The sequence below is a fragment of the Mauremys mutica genome, chromosome 3 (assembly GCF_020497125.1).
Source record: "Mauremys mutica isolate MM-2020 ecotype Southern chromosome 3, ASM2049712v1, whole genome shotgun sequence".
NCBI lineage: Eukaryota > Metazoa > Chordata > Testudines > Geoemydidae > Mauremys > Mauremys mutica.
The window spans coordinates 136,507,111-136,520,829 of record NC_059074.1 but is presented as its reverse complement, the minus strand read 5'-3'; the positions used below and the strand labels follow the sequence as shown (position 1 = coordinate 136,520,829).

The following is a 13,719-nucleotide window of genomic DNA, read 5'->3' as shown; positions in this document are numbered from 1 at the left end:
CAAGGCACCAAAAAGTTAAAACAGAGTCGCAGCACAAAAGTTCCTTTGTGGATTTTGCCTGTAATACTTATAAAGTCCATTGTAGCAGTCTCTGACCACTTACATAGACACCAACATTACTGTGTTATTAACAGAGACAGGCTGACATTTTCACAATTACTACTAAATGGGGTATATCTATGTATATCTATTATTTGTCCAAACTGCTCCTGCTGTGAGGGGTTTAAAAGCGGCCTGGCAGGGCTTGAGAGCTGTGGCTCTAAAAGCTGGGCTGATTGAGGAAGTGACTGCAGGTGAGGCCACGCCCCAAACTGAGCGACAGCTAGCCCCTATAAAAGTAAGGCAGGGAAGCCAGACAGTCTCTCTCTGCCTTCAGAGGGAGATGGGCCTGGCTGCTTAGGAGCTGAGATAAGTACCTAGGGTGAAGCAGGGCTAGGGAAAGGCTGAGGAGCTGAGGAGCTCTAGCCAGGAAAGCCCCAGGCTGCGGCCTAGCAGTGGGCCAACTGGTACTGAGGGTTGCAGAGGGCAGCCCAGGGGTAGGCCAAAGCAGCAGGTCCAAACCCTCCTTGCCAGTGATGAGTTGGCTGATACTGCAGTCTGCCCCAGAGTGTGGGGCTAGACAATGACTGACAGTAGCCACATACTGAGGCAAGGTAGGGATAGAGGGTGGGGGTTCCCTGAGGGGAGGGGAAACCCTGAGAGAATAGGGGTTACTGCCAGGGGGCAGCACCCCGTGTGAAAGGGCACCGGGTCCAGGGAGGGACACGGGGGGCCTGAATACAGGCAGATCACCAGCCTGCAGAGGGCGCTTCAGCGCTGGACAGAGCTAATTCCCGGAGTCACCAGCAGGAGGTGCTGCAGGGGTGAGTCCGACCCGTTACAATCCACAAGATCTTCCTATATTTAGAATTATTAGTGCCTCAAACACTGGTGCAGTAACTGTTATTACTATCGACTCAAAGAACAACAATCTTAGGTAGCATGAAAAATAGAATTTACATACTTTAATCATAACTCAATATACAGCTATTTCTGAAGTTTATTTTTAAAATGATTATTATTGAACCACACACTTCTTTTCATTATTTGTCCAAACTGTTCATACAAGGTAAAAGGAAAGATGTATCCTTCTGACTGAGGGCCACAGAATGGAAGTTTCCCTGGTTCAGCACCATTCGGATCAGCCTCCAGTGGTGGAGCTTCTTATGGAGCCCCAGCAGCAGTTTAAAGCTGTTTTTTCAGCAGTACAATCGTCCATAGGAGTCTGAGGTCAGTATTCTATTTTCAATGTATTACTCTGGTAAACGCTATATTTCAGTTCAAGAAATATATATGGAGTTTATTTAACTTTATTTTAACTTTAAGGAAAAGTTATTTACTTATTCCCATAATACAAGAACTAGGGGTCACCAAATGAAATTAATAGGCAGCAGGTTTAAAACAAATAAAAGGAAGTTCTTCTTCACGCAGCGCACAGTCAACTTGTGGAACTCCTTACCTGAGGAGGTTGTGAAGGCTAGGACTATAACAATGTTTAAAAGGGGACTGGATAAATTCATGGTGGCTAAGTCCATAAATGGCTATTAGCCAGGATGGGTAAGAATGGTGTCCCTAGCCTCTGTTCATCAGAGGATGGAGATGGATGGCAGGAGAGAGATCACTTGATCATTGCCTGTTAGGTTCACTCCCTCAGGGGCACCTGGCATTGGCCACTGTCGGTAGACAGATACTGGGCTAGATGGACCTTTGGTCTGATCCGGTACGGCCTTAAGTTCTTATGTTCTAGTTTTATAAATGACAAAAAATGCCAGGGGACAATGTCATAAATAAACAGATCAGGGTTAAGGTCTCTTTTACCTGTAAAGGGTTAACATGCAGTACCTGATGACCACCTGACCCGAGGACCAATCAGAGACAAGATTTTTTCAAATCTCTGTGGAGGGAAGCTTTTGTCTGTGTTTTCTTTGTTTGTCTCAGGTTCTCTTTTTGGATCTAAAAGAGACCAGTCATGTCTCCAAGTTCTCCTGGAGTAGTTTCTACTAATTAATAGTGAGTATTAATTAGAAAGGCGAATTAGTCTTATGATTTGATTTCTATATTTGCAATTGTGTGTTTGCTAAAGGAAATGCTTTATTCCTGTTTGCTGATATTGCTTTTACTGAGAAAGGGGGAGGGGGAATTCTCTCCAGAGATTGATAAGGTTATCCCCTATGAGTGTCCAGCTTGGGCTCATAGAGATTCTGTATTTTCTTTTTGTTCTCTTAATAAATTCTTTTCTTTTCTTTGGACTTGGTTAATTCCTTCTCTTGTGGAAATTCAGGGGAAGGGGAGGGAGGAAGAGACAGTACTCCTGGGTTTGATTCAAGCAGTTTGAATCAGGTATCTCTTTCCAGGACTAGGGAAGGAGAGGGGGGAAGTGAGTCCCTCTTTGTGTTGAGTCAAGGATTTGACTCGGTGTATATCTCTCCGGAGCAGGCTGGAGAGAAGGAAGAGGGGGAGGAGGGGAACTGGCTGTTTCTCTCTCTCTCTGGTGAGATTCAAGGGGTTTGAATCTGGGTTCCCCAGGCGAAGCTTGGGGGACAGGCAGTGTGTCAGACACTTTAACCTGACTGGTGGCAGCGAAGGAGACCTACCCTAGGATTTTAGGGTGGGGGAATACATGCGGGTCCTCACTTTGAAACCCCCCAGTTTCAAGTGAGCAGCAGACCATGACAGACAAATCCTCAGCAGGTGTAGGTCAGAACAATTCCACTGAATTCAACGTATGCATGCCAATTTATATGAGTGGAGGTTCTGGCCCCAGGTGTAAAAAGGAATATCTTACATAGACTCACATCAGTAAGTGAAACTGAGATGTATCAAAGTGCAATATAAAGAATTAATCTTAATTTATGTTCAGACCTCAAGGAACAAGTTTAGTCTATTATTTTTATATTTATAAAATTTAAAATACAGAATAAGGATAATATGAATCATTTACCTATAGGTAATAAAGAGAAGTCCTTCTGACACTGAAGAATGACTTTTAATTAAAGTATTATTACAATATCAATACATTTGTTTATTAATTTGTCTCTTTAAACATAATGATTTGTTTACTGAAGCTTATGGTGGTATCTGGAATACTTGCCAACAGTTAGATAACAGCTCAGATAACATTGTGACCATCTGTAATCTCTGGTTTTGTATCTTATGTTATTGGCAGATCTCATCAGTCTTATGGCCTAAAAATGAATATGATAACCCAAGAAGGAAACATAGAAGATAAGATAAGAAGGAAAGAAAACTAGGACAAACAAGATCGGAAAGAAATGATAATAATGTGAACAATGAAAGGGTGGGTATAAATCAATGGACTTTTTGTTTTATTTTGTTAAGCAGGTCAAAAGCACCTAAGGTCTCAGGGCCAATTTTAGACCTGGCCTGAGTGACTCCAGATCTTCTGACGTCAATGAAGTAGACTCAATTCTACCAGGTCTACATTTTTTTCTGCTGTCAGTCATCAAGTTGAACCATAGCAGGTTTCTTCTTAAAAAATCACTGGGCCAAAATATGCACTCATTTAAAATGGTATAAATCTGGAGAACTCCTTTAACAACATTGGGGTTATTCCAGGCTTACAATTACCTGTATACTGAAAATGACAGACTTTTAAAAATTATTATTTTTAATGTTGTGCTAATGATAGATGCTGGGCACAGAAAGGTCTAATGTCATTTATTGATCAGTATAGCCACCAAACAAGCAGCAGTACTTTTTGTGGATCTGTCTCTCTTGGTACATCTATACTGCAATAAAACAACCGGCCCATGTCAGCTGACTGCGGCTTGCAGGACTTCTGCTGCAGGGCTATAAAATTGCAGTGCAGACATTCTTGGTCAGGCTCCAGCCTGGGCTCTGGGACCCTCTCATCTCATGAGGTCCCTGAACCCAGGCTCCAGACTGAGCCTGAGAAGCTACACTGCAGTTTTATAGTCCCATAGCCAAGCCCCGCAAACCAGAGTCTGTTGACATGGACCAGCCATGGGTATTTTATTGCAGCATTGACATGCCTTAGAGGCTCTTCCAATATTTGGTTGTGAACAGATATCTCACAGGGACAGATATATTCAAGCCTTCAGGTTGCAGAGTCAAGAGAAGTGATTCAACTTGAATACAAAAATAGGGGCTCACTCCTAGATTTTGCTGCCTCATTCTTTCCAAACGCAGATGATCAAAATTTATTGCAAATAATCTATTTGAGCATAGCCTAGCATTCTGCTTGTGAATTCCCTGTGATTAGGTCAGGATTTTTATTAATTTTTCATTATTCAGTGTGGTGGGGTGAGACTCAGCAGCACGGTGCCTCCTGCACGTTGTCCAGGGAATTAGCTCTTTTCCAGCTCCAGAGCACCCTCTGCCGGCTGATGTCTCACCTGCTGCTGGCCCCCGTGTCTGTCCCAGACCTGGGGCCTATGCCCAGGGGATCTGTCCACCGCAGTACTCCCTCACTCTGGGTCTCCCCTCCCAGGGGAACCCCCAACCCCCTATTCCCACCTTGCCTCAGTGGCTACTGCCAGTCTCCATTCATCTCCTGCTCACTGGGGCAGACAGTAGTCTGTAAACCACTCATCACTGGCAAGGAGGATTGGACCAGTTGCCTCTGCCTATATTTGGGCTGCACCTCTGCAGCCCTAATACCCTTTTGTGGGCCCTTAACTAGGCCTGCAGCCTGAGGTTTTGCTAGGCCAGAGCTCCCCAGCTCCCTCTGCCCTTCCCCAGCACTGCTCCACCCTAGCTACCCTTCTCAGCTTCCCAGGCAGCCAGGTCCTTCTCTCTGAATGAAGCTAGAGAGAGTATGCTTTAGCTTCTGGTCCTCAGCCCTCTTATAGGGCCAGCTGTGGCCTGACTGGGGGATGGCCCCACCTGTGGCTGCTTCCCCCAATCAACCTGGCTTCCCCCCTTCCCCTGCAGCCCTCTCCAGGGCTGCTTTATCCCCTTCAGGCAGGAGCAGGGTGACCACCCCACTACACACAATTGTTTGACAAATAGTGCCAACAAGTGTAAACTGATGATTTGTTTGTGAGTGGTCACAATGAATATTCACTTTCATTCCATATGATAGGTCACCTAATCAAGGTGTTACTGTGTCTGTTGATGGATTAGATTATCCAAACCATTTAAACAGGAAGAAGTCCCTTTTTCTGTCTGCAAATTATCCATGAACATCTGTAATAGTTCAAATCTCTTGTGTCACTAACTATTGGTTAAGGGAGTAAAAGAGGGGCCATGGATGGCAACAAAGTGATTCAGCAGGTTTTATTCATGAAAATAATCACAAATCCCTATTATGCCGTATTTTCCAGCTCTACGATTGACTAACATTCTGTTCACACTGACATCCACAAAGCCACCTTTCATGCCAGCTGTTCTTCCTGAGGGTCTAACACATGCTAAATGTATTTCAGCTCAGAGTTCTGGATCACAGTGCTGTGCTTTAATCAAGATATCCTTTCATGCACAGCCCAGATGCACAGGTGAAATATGAGGACATGGCACTCAGAATTCAGTGATCCAGATTGGTTTTTCACATCAGTGTACACTGAAAGCCCGATGACATGCTCACCAAAGCTCTGGGAGCCTGTCCACTGATTTCTCTGGGCTGTTGATCAGGCTTTGACCAGAGATTATCTCCACTTCTGTAAATATGCTATAGGATCACATCTATTTCCCGGTTAGAGATCAGCTCCTGTGGTATTCCTGATGAAAAAGCACTTTATATACCAGATTTTGAATATCATCACTTCCCAGCATATTTTAAAATGATTCTTCCAATGGATATTTCTCTTAAGAAACTGGAGACAAAAAATATAGCTCTACTACTGCTCAGGTTAATAAAGGAAAATCAATTTATGATCTCATCCTCACTACCCCTCAGTGTTTGGATACCAAGATGATAAATGTTTCAGGAAAAAGCCAACACGTATCAGCTACTTACCAATGTTTTTGCATCAATACACTGTTTTTTGACAAACATGTTTGAAATATTGTTAAGCAATTTGAGTACCTGTAGCTTCAAATGAGAATTACAATATGTAATTTGCCATAATGTTAACAGGCACTTCCAGCAAATGATGACAGTTTGTCAGAGATTTTTTAGGTTTACATGAAAATAATGGAAGTTACTGTTCTGCAGTATGTATAATTTCAATGAACAGTTGATGGTTTCGTAACAGTCACATGGTAAGTGTTGCAGAAAATTAATATTGATCTTGGCAGTTTGGGTTTGTTTTTTAAACAAAGACTTCCCAACAGCAACACTCACTGCTCTATTCATATTATTTAAAGGGAAAATACAATCCAATTAAAAATATACAGGAAAGTATTTTAATGTCTCTTTCAATAGACAAGGGAAAATTCTGACAGATAAGATGATGACTTGTTGGGTTTCCTTGATGAGTAGGCCATGCTCCAGCAAATCTGAAAAAAACCCAACAACTTTCAGTAGAGAATGCCACTGCTTTAGAAAGTGCACTCTGGGGTTTTCCATAGATAGAAGCAGTCCAGAAGGCACTGCTCACTACCTCCCTCGTCTCCCATGAGATTTTGGCTCTCAAGAAAGATATTTGTTATGCAACGCCAGCTTTGATGGAAGAAGAAACTGCGTGCAAGTGCTAATACTGTAAAGACAGTAGTAGCAATCCAGAGTCCACTAATGATGCTGGCAGTCCTGCTTGGCCCCAACAAGAGGCACTGCTAGCATACTAAAAGCCTGCTAGAGATGCAGTGTTGCCAACTTCCACAGTTTTATTGAGAGTCTTGTGATATGGGATGCTTTGCTTAAAATATCAGCTCCTGGAATCATGTTATTTTGCGTGAGAATCCTAGATTTCATTTTTTTAAAGGACTTCTAGCCTTCACAGTTGTGGAGAAAAACCTGAAAATGTGACTGACTGTAATGTAAAGGCTCAGAAACCTAAAGACAAAGACCCCCCCCCAAAATGTATCTTTTTTAAAACATGATTGTTAAGCCAATCTCATGCTTTTTGGGGGTTGGCAATACTGGGTGGTGTCACTGCCTGTTTCAGTGCGAGGTATCAAGGGCTTATTAGGGTGTCCTCCAAAAGAACCTTGGTTTAGAAGGATTATTGTATGAAATGGAGAACAACCACCAGAGGTATGGAGCAATAATCATGAGACCAGGAATCTTTTAACACGTAGTGTCATGCATTTAATAGTAATGATATGTAGAGTCTATACAGCAATCTATATTCAAACTGAATAGTATGATATTTCTAATTTATTTGTGACTGCAGGCCTAGTTATTGGGACCCCAGCAATGGTTTTAATATTTCATAGCATGGTTTGCAATTGCATTTTGAATAAGGAGGAAACAAGACCATTTAGAATAATCTATGTCATGCGTAGGTTATAAAGTAACACTTTATAATGCAGCTATCTATTATAAAGAAAAAGAGTGCTCATTCTAAAGCCATATAAAAAAAAGTACATGGATAAAACTTAGTAGTGGGATACTGGAATGATAATTTTAAGCAAAATTTGGACCATGGTTTGGACTACAAGGCTTCCTTACAGCAATAGGATATGATAGTCTGCAACAAACAGCTCCAATACTGCCTCAGTGTAAAATTATAGGACATCTACTGGGCACTTTTAAGATTTGATACATGAAATGCATTATTTGGAAGAGTGGTTAGAACATGGCATTGAGTGTCAAGTTTCTGGTGGCCTCCCAGTGACTGTCTATATGACTTTGAACAAGTCACTTATCTTTTCTGCTTCACTTTACCCATCTGTAAAAAGGTATAACACTTACTGTATTTCACATGCACCTTGTGGGGCTAAGCGCTCTTGGATCATTAGAAAAATGACACTCCAGAATTTAAGAACAAAATATTCTTTTTTCTGTTACAATTTGATGACATCCATTAATTTTCCTAAATGAATTATTGTCTCACCACACAGAAAAACAAAACAAAACAAAACAAAAAAAACCCACAGTGGCTGAAAATGTTAACAAAATAAACATTTTTTTCAAATTTTATAAAATGGAAGGAGATACTACTTTGAAGTAGCATCTCTGTCAGAAGAAAATACAAGTCACATTTTCTACTCATATGCTGATATTTTATAGTCTCAATTTTCATCTTCATACCTGTTCTTCCTTTATTCAGGGTGTGTTAAATTCACCTCTGTTCATTTTACTTATATTTATTACTGATTCTGTATCTAAGACAATTAATTCTTCTCATGAAGGAAGTATTGTGTATCCCTGAATTTTCCCATCCTTGCAAAATTTATTTTATTGGCTTTTCAAAGCATACCCAGGTGCTATCTATTTGTTGCATTTAGTGTCACTGTGTGGACATACTATCATGAAGTTCCAAACTATTAGTTTTCCAGGTCACTGATCCCCTTTCCTCAAGCAGACCGTACACCCACTTGAGGGTTGCCTGCTATTGGCAAATAAATAGACTCATAAAGAGGTTTTGGTGTTCAGTTTTATCTCTAACTAAATAGTAATTTATTATAACATAAGCAAACACAATCATGACAACCATTCGTAGAATTGAATCTTGCCTAATATGTGAATGTAAGCATAGTTCCTGTCTACAATAATGTATTATCTGTCTGTTAGCAGAGGCAGCACAGGGATTTCTTTCAAAGCAGCTATTTAAATCCAGCTGCCACATACTATATAATACACTGTCCAATTCATTTAATAAGCACCAACATACATCTATCAAGTTGTCTTTATGCAAGATGCCGATGACTAAATCTAGGAGCAACTGCTCTTTTTGTTGTTCTTTGTGAGTGTTACATGATGAGCTTGGGGACTCAAAGTCTCAAATAGGAATTTCTGAGCGCCACAAGCGGAATATGTAGATTATTAAGAGACTGATTTGGATTTATTTTATTGCATTCTTCTTTAAAAATTTCCTTTGAAGTTCTTTGTATGCATTTTCCACTCATTCTTGAGTTCATGCAGTTATCTGTTTGCATTGTCCAAGGCTCCCATCTGATCTAAAGTGTATATTCCTACTAGGTGAACCTGAAGTATTTGATATTAGGTAGAGTTGGTTAAATTATTCATTGTGAATATGGTGTCTAAAAATTTACCCCCATTTTTATTTGCGAATGAATTGCAAACTGATTCTAATTTGTATGAATGCATTAGTATTTGTTAATGAAAAAATGTAGCAAAGCCTTTAAGTACATGCCTCAGTCCATCCCTATTCAACAAATCACTGAAACACAGGCAAAACTATAGCCATATGCTTACATGCTTTGCTGAATAGGGATGGCCTTCTGAATGAAACCCAAATATCTCATGTGAACAGTTTTCAGTCTATGAGACGCTTAGTAAGGAAGACATTGGTGAAGTGAAAAATTCACAACTTTATTACTATTATTTTAATGCTGTCATGGAGTCATTCAGCCCGGGACCAGAACTTGAACTCTGCATTTCGGGGCTGTCCTGCCCAATTCAGGATGGGTGATCACCCTAAGAGAGGTAAAGTGAAAGGTCTAAGGTACCCAATGGACTAGTAGTGGAGTCAGGTATCCAATGCACATCTTCTAGGTCCCAGAGCAGTGTCTTCTTCACTAGGCCACACAGCCTTGGCAGAAGCAATAAGAGTCTTGAGGATAGTAATAAAAGACATACCATTCAGCACAAGCCGTGTCTTTAGTACATAATTCAGTGCTTTGCTGAACTAGGACCTTGGAGCAGAAGGTCCTGTGTTTTGTTCCCCAAGCTGCGTGTATAGTGTTTGTTTGGGGTTTTTTTTTTTGCAATGTCAATATGAATAAGCATGTACATAGCCAAATGTTCTAAGTTCACTTTAGATTTCTGTTCCTGGCCTTGAATATCATTAATTTGTCAACCTAAGAATGCTCTAACAGCATCCATTCTTTCTCATTCAACATGAACATTTTTTCCCCTCAACCTCTCATCTCCTTGGGGAAATATTAAGTGTGGTACATAATTAATGGATACCTATGAGTATATGTGAAATCTATCAATGAATACACTCATGCCATGTCTACACTAGTGAGCTTACAGTGGCACAGCTGTACCGATGCCGCTGCACTGCTGTAAGATTGCTTGTGTAGTTGCTCTATGCCAATGGGAGAGAGCACTTCTGTAAACATCATTAAACTACCGCAGTGAGTGTCAGAGTGAGAGAAGCTCTCCTGCTGACATAGCACTGTACACACTATCATGTATGCCAGTGAGACTTATGTCAAACCGGGGTGTGTTTTTTCACACCCCTGAGCAACATAAGTTTTGCCGACATCAGTGGTAGTGTATACATGGCCTTATTCAAAAAGGCTGATGAAAGTGAAGAAGAAAGTACAAAATAAACTGTGGAAAAGTGACAGGCATATTTCTGGATAATTTACATGTACAAAGGAAGGCTGAAGCAATTTAAATATGAAGTGAAAAGGAAGATAAAAATGATTGAAGATATTGTAATTTAACTATACTAATGTAGACAAGATATTGTAATATCTATGTCTTAATACACAAACTTTCCTGTGAAGATGGAACCTTTGGTCCATAATTCATGTAGTGTTAAGTATAGCAGTGAGGAAGCCTTTTCTAGTGTTATTATAGAATTTACAAACTTATAAATGCTAAACATTTCTGTTCCTTTTGGCACAAGAAATAGTTTTGGATACAAGTGTGGACCAAAGATTTTAACATGGTGCATTTCTTCCTGATAGAGGAGGAAGAAAAAAGGTATAGGCCAGAAACAGGCTGGGTAGAAGACTTTGCATTTGATTTTCTCTTTTCACAGTCCAACAAACATATGTGTATAGTTGTGAAAGTTACAGTCAGATCCTTAGCATTCAGGCAATTCAAATGAAATAGATAAGGCCCTGACCAGGATTTGGGGAACTGTTCTATATTCTCCATCCTATACACAGCACACACTATTTCATACATCTGGCTTGAATCCACTAGAGGCTCCTTCTTATATCCCCAACCATGGTCATTAATTATTTGTATATGGCAGTGCTATTTGCAAAGAATCTGCTCTCCTACCATCATCCATCTTGATGAACTTCTCCAGAATGTAGGACTCTATGGTGGACTGTTGAGAAGGGGAAACAACTTTTTTAAGTATCCTGTATATTATTTCATGTATGTTACAGGTACATTTATGACATTTACTGGAGTCCCACCTTCTGTCCCTAATCATCACAAGAACTGCCGGCAACACCACCACCATTTCTTTGCTGAGCCGATGGGGAACAATTTGGCTGAAGGACCATCTATCTCCTGGGAAGTAGTGGTTCCATAGGGCAGCTATCACCAGGTGTTGACATTCCATCCTGACTCCTCACTTCAATGTCTATCCATACTAGAGCTGATCACAAATTTTCTGATGAATAGGTTTTTTAAATTACTTTTTTGAATAAATGGACATTTATATTTTTTTTCTCAAAAAATGATTTTTGGGCAAAAAAATAAAAAATTTGAAAATGGAATTTTGTATATTTGTTCATTGACAACCAAATCAAAATATTTTTGGATGAAATATGTTGAAGAAAAATTTAATTGAACAAAAATTGAACAATTTTTCAATAGGCGTAAGTAATAAAATGGAAGATAATGGTCAGTTTAAGTTTGGGCTCCATACCTAAAGATATGTGACAGGGTAGGGAGGTATTCATTCCTCTTTATGCAGCTGTTTAACTGCTCCTGGAAAACTGCATTCATTTCTCAGAATTCCATCACCAAAAAGATCATGACAAATTGTGAGTATTTCGGGAAAGAGTAGCAAAACTGCTTAGGGACCTGGGGGGATCGATTTACCAAGCAAGATTTTAAGCGTGAAATATGTATACCTTGGCTATGGAACAAATGACTGCCCAATTTTCCATGGTCTTGTCATCTTGTTCAGTCATTTACGTGTGTGTGTGTGTGTGTGTGTGTGTGTGTGTGTGTTTTGAAATCTGATGTGACAGTATTCACTATGAGGTGGTGTAAATGATGACACAAAGAGCAAGGCATAGGCGAATCAGGCCCACAGTTGGCAATTATTGGAATCATATAAACGACAAGGAATGAGAAAACATAACTAATCCTGGGATGTGTAAAAAAGTAAGAGCAAGTAGATGAAATTAAGAAAGGTGAAATTTAGGACAATAGCAAGAAAAAATGTCCTGCCTAAGATCCACTTCTGTGGAATAGTCTCCCAAAGAAAATGGTAGAAACCCAATCGTTTTTATATGTAAAACTCAGTTATATAAGCCTATATAAAATAGACTGAAGGAAGAAATCATACACTGGCAGAGTGGACTAAACTACAAAAATCAAGGATTGTTCACCCTCGCCTTGCAGTCACTAGACTTACTCCACTCTTGGGTTGTTGTATCTCATTGGTAAATCAGATCCTATATAGTGTACTACAATTATCCTACCCTCCTTTGTATGTTAGATACATAATATATCTCCATTACTAAGATATCTTACATGCAGCAGGTTTACATATTACATATCATTACAGCATATTACATATCATTTCATCTGAGTCAAGAAAATAAGCTTGTGATGAAAGATTTTGCCTCAGTTGTCTGAAAAGCCTTATAACACTTTAAATTGAAGGATTTCAGAAAAACCTTGGGAAGGGGGTCTAAAAACACAAAAATTATAACTTGCTTAATTGGAGATAAAACAAATGGTGGTAGTGTCAGGACCCTTTGGAATGCTTATACTAGTAATTAGTTTTAAGACCAAGGCTTTAATTAAATAAAAAATAGTAGTAGTTTAAATTAAGAAAATCCAGTAATTACGACTATAGGGTGATGTAGTGAAAAGACTCCATAGGAACACATAGAAGCCCATAAAAATGTATAGGAATAATGCAATCAGGAGACAGTATTGCATCACTTCCTTTGGGGAATGACTCGGCAAAATCCCATCGAGATACATTGTAGCCCATATGAATACATGAGACTTTCAAACAGGAAGTAGCTATGGTTCATCCAAACGTCAGCTGAAAAACTCCATAGGGATACACTGAGCCCATAGAGATAGATGGAACTTCCTGTACATGTGACTAATTAGCATATGCTAATCTCTGGAAATTGATTGGCTGAGATTGAGTGTGACATTTCAGTGCACGTGACATATATTAGTATATGCTAATCCCTGAAAGCTGATTGGTTGAATTACAATAATAAATTATAGCTAATGAGCTGCAAATCGTATATAAAGGCAACAGCCAGCAGGCTAAACCCTGTAGTGGGATTGGGGACCTAGGAAGAGAGAAGAAGCTGCAAGACAACTACAAGGAAGAAGATGCTTGCGCAGAATAACTCACCTGAGAAGCAACGTCAGCGGCAGCAGAAGAAGCTAGGCAGCTTTGGGTGAAAGCTTGTTAGGCTTTCGGAGGGGGTTGCTTTGGGGTTCCACCTAAGTAGCAGCAGCAACCACAGAATTCTAAGGTCGTCATGGCAACGGCTTCCTTAGCAGCCCAGCCAACAGAGCTTCTTCCTCAGCAGCGGCAAGCAGCAGCATGCAGTGCTTATTGACATAGCAGAAGGACTAATAGATGAATACAGAGGCAATTTGATTGGAATGTAAATAAGAGTGTATGGGTTCTGCTTGTCAATAAAGCTGCATGCTTGAATTTTGAATGAGATCTTCCCCTATGCATCTCATGATTGCCTGAGCACCACTTATTAGATGTTTAGTGTTAAGTA

General features: G+C 40.1%; 2 long non-coding RNA genes across 3 annotated transcripts; one reads left to right on the top strand and one right to left on the bottom strand.

The window, feature by feature from the left end:
* Positions 1-1,114: 1,114 nt before the first annotated feature.
* Positions 1,115-11,430, top strand: LOC123367436. Of its 2 annotated transcripts, XR_006578463.1 has the most exons (4): positions 1,115-1,269; positions 1,978-2,049; positions 3,206-3,337; positions 11,164-11,430. It is a non-coding gene; the product is annotated as an uncharacterized LOC123367436 (long non-coding RNA). The 2 variants fall into 2 exon arrangements; XR_006578464.1 differs by lacking the exon at positions 1,978-2,049.
* Positions 9,440-13,423, bottom strand: LOC123367437. The gene is made up of 3 exons (XR_006578465.1): positions 13,338-13,423; positions 11,054-11,102; positions 9,440-9,505 (listed from the first exon to the last, which is right to left on the bottom strand). It is a non-coding gene; the product is annotated as an uncharacterized LOC123367437 (long non-coding RNA).
* Between the last annotated feature and the right edge of the window lie 296 nt (positions 13,424-13,719).